This window comes from Copadichromis virginalis, linkage group LG16 (genome assembly GCF_057382275.1).
Source record: "Copadichromis virginalis isolate Kocher_CV1m ecotype Utaka linkage group LG16, C_Virginalis_male_GT1.1, whole genome shotgun sequence".
Lineage (NCBI taxonomy): Eukaryota > Metazoa > Chordata > Actinopteri > Cichliformes > Cichlidae > Copadichromis > Copadichromis virginalis.
In genome coordinates this window covers 21,156,848-21,159,671 of record NC_140633.1, presented here as the reverse complement: position 1 = coordinate 21,159,671, position 2,824 = coordinate 21,156,848, and the positions used below count along the sequence as shown (strand labels likewise).

Below are 2,824 nucleotides of genomic sequence, written 5' to 3'. Positions count from 1 at the left end.
CCTGATTGTCTCACTTAGGCTTAGATTTTAGATTGCCAGGAGAAGCACAGATGTGTGCAGTGATCAGAAGTAGAGCAAGCCACCACAGGGGGAGAGGGAGGGAATCGCACGTGACTGGTAGACTGCAGAGTATGTCTGCAAAGTCATCTGAGGTCGGTCAGTCTGTGTGATGAGATAAATGACGCAGAGTTAGGGCCCAGGCTGAGTACAACACAGTGATGCATAGGCCAAGGATTTGCGCTTTGCATAGCAGAACAGATAACAATTGAACCTTGGCTCTGTTTACAGACAAGAAAGCCACACAGAGAGTTTAAAGTGAGAAAGAAAAACTGGATTTATATCACTGCATTAAGCTACACAATTAGGCTACAGTACTGGCGGAGCTTCCACCTGGAGTCTGTAAGTGATAGAAATGACTTCTTGTGTTTCCCATACACATTTCTCGAGTCAGTGGAATCTATTCAGATAAAAAAATTGGGGTAAAAGTTGTGCCTCTGGCAAAGCCATTACTCCAACTTTCTTCTCCCCACCATCACCATGTAAGAATATATGTATATATATATATATATATATATATATATATATATATATATATATATATATATATATATATATATATATATATATATCTCAGGTAAGTAGTGGCATGACAGAAACTCGGAAAAAGGCTCAGATAGGTGATGACACTGACGAGTGTTACACAATAATCCAGCGAGGAAGCACTCTCAGCAGCCGCCTTAAGAAGTGAGTGAGGTGATTGTTTGCAGGTGTCCGAGCCAGGGGCTGGAGCCGTCATGACTCCGCCCCGGTAGAGCGCAGTGCGCGGAAGGGGAGAGAAGGAGATGCAGCACAACAAAAACACTTGTAGCCATACAGAGTCAGCCGAGAAGGCACAGGGTCATGACAGGGTACCATGCTTTTCCTGTCAGGGTCCTGGGACTAGGCGACCCAGGACCCCTGGGCAGTCATGGACCTGTGTTATTATTATGTATTGTTGGTGTTGCTTCCCCTTCTCTGTGCTTGTACATATGTGTGTGTGTGGGTGGCTGTGTGTCTGAGTACTTGTTTATAGGCGCCGTCAGGCCTGGGGGGTGTGGCCCTGCTAGGGGACTGGCCACACCCGAAGCCACACACCTGCTGCTGATCAGGCCTCGTCGGGGGAGCTACTTAAGAGAGTCTTGGAGCTCCCACCGACGCGGGATCATTGCTTGGGACTCCACGTTAGTTACCCAGTTTAGGTTTTGGTCGTGTCGTGTCGTGTCGTGTCGTGTCGTGTCGTGTCGTGTCGTGTCGTGTCGTGTCGTGTCGTGTCGTGTATGCCTGCCATTGTTCAGTGTCCTGACTGCTGCCGCTATTGTTTCCCGCAGGAGGAGCGTGGAAGGCTTAAGGAGCAGCGAGCACCGGGAGTGCAGACACGGGAGCAGAGAACACTTGGAGGACACGACACGGGAGTCTGGGGAAAAACACGGGGATTTATTGTTGTTTGATATCACCCTCTGTAAATAAACGCACTGCTTGAACTTTGAGCTCCACGCCTGGGTCCTCCTTCCCCACACCCCCACGGTTTGCCATGCCATACCGTGACAGAATGATCCCGCCAACCACCATGGACCCAGCAAACTCAGGAGTTGCCACGGAGGACACGCCTCTCTGCAGCTTCTCTCCTCCTGCTACCCCCCCAAAAACCCATCTCCATAGAGACTGTGTCAGCTTCCAAAAAGACAAAAAACAAACTAAAAACCAGCAACAAACACCTTAAACATAAACAATTACAAAGAAAGAACAATACAGTATCCACATCTGAACCAAAGAGTAGAACAGTGAAATGTGGATTATTGAATATTAGGTCTCTCTCCTCCAAGTCTCTGTTAGTACATGACATCAACAAATTGATTTACTCTGCCTTACAGAAACCTGGTTGCAGCAGGATTATTATGTTAGTTTAAATGAATCAACACCCCCGAGTCATTCTAACTACCAGAAATCTCGAAGCACAGGCCGAGGGGGCGGTGTGGCAGCAATTTTTCACACCAGCCTATTAATTAATGAAAGACCCTGACAGACTTTTAATTCATTTGAAAGCCTGATGCTTAACATTGTCCACCCCAGCTGTGAAACTCAGAAACCAGTCTTACTTGTTATCATCTATCGTCCACCTGGGCCTTACACAGAGTTTCTGTCTGATTTCTCAGACTTTATATCTAATTTAGTTCTGAGCTCAGATAAAATAATTATTGTAGGTGATTTTAACATCCATGTAGATGCTAAAAATAACAGCCTCAACATGGCATTTAGTCTGTTATTAGACTCAATTGGTTTCTCTCAAAATGTAAAAGAACCCACCCACCACTTTAATCACACTCTAGACCTTGTTTTAACATATGGCATAGAAACTGAACATTTAACAGTATTTCCTGAAAACCCTCTCCTGTCTGATCATTTCCTGATAACATTTACATTTACAATAATTGATTACACAGCGGTGGAGAGTAGACTTTATCAAAGTAGATGTCTTTCTGAAAGCGCTGTAACTAAGTTTAAGAATATAATCCACCCACTGTTATCATCTTCAATGCCCTGTACCAACACAGAGCAGAGCAGCTATCTGAACGCTACCCCAACAGAGGTCGATTATCTTGTTAATAATTTCACCTCCTCACTACGTACAACTCTGGATACTGTAGCTCCAGTGAAAACTAAGGTCTCTAATCAGAAGTACCTGACTCTGTGGTATAATTCTCAAACACGTACCCTAAAGCAGATGACTCGTAATCTGGAGAGGAAATGGCGTGTTACAAATTTAGAGGATCATCATTTAGCCTGG

General features: G+C 45.0%; 1 long non-coding RNA gene across 1 annotated transcript; it reads left to right on the top strand.

Annotated features, from left to right (window-relative positions):
• The first annotated feature begins 650 nt into the window (after nucleotides 1-650).
• LOC146690690 (uncharacterized) lies at nucleotides 651-1,526 on the top strand. Its single transcript, XR_014915798.1, has 2 exons — nucleotides 651-1,220; nucleotides 1,368-1,526. It is a non-coding gene; the product is annotated as an uncharacterized LOC146690690 (long non-coding RNA).
• The last annotated feature ends 1,298 nt before the right edge of the window (nucleotides 1,527-2,824 follow it).